Source organism: Hermetia illucens, chromosome 4, assembly GCF_905115235.1.
Source record: "Hermetia illucens chromosome 4, iHerIll2.2.curated.20191125, whole genome shotgun sequence".
Taxonomy (NCBI): domain Eukaryota; kingdom Metazoa; phylum Arthropoda; class Insecta; order Diptera; family Stratiomyidae; genus Hermetia; species Hermetia illucens.
The window spans coordinates 11,378,402-11,378,616 of NC_051852.1; positions in this window are offsets into that span (position 1 = coordinate 11,378,402).

Consider the following 215-nt stretch of genomic DNA (forward strand, 5'->3'; position numbering starts at 1 on the left):
TTGCGATAGTTTGTAGTACAGTACACTACACCTCTACCCTTTTTTGATTCGGTTTATAGGTGTTGCATTTAAAACGAATCATGAAATACATTTCATATATGAATATCTTATGTGTTAAATTTATGTTATATACATATAATTTTAATATATCCTTATGTAGGTATATATTATGTTCCAAATTTGTACTTTATATTTTATTATATAATTTTAGTCTA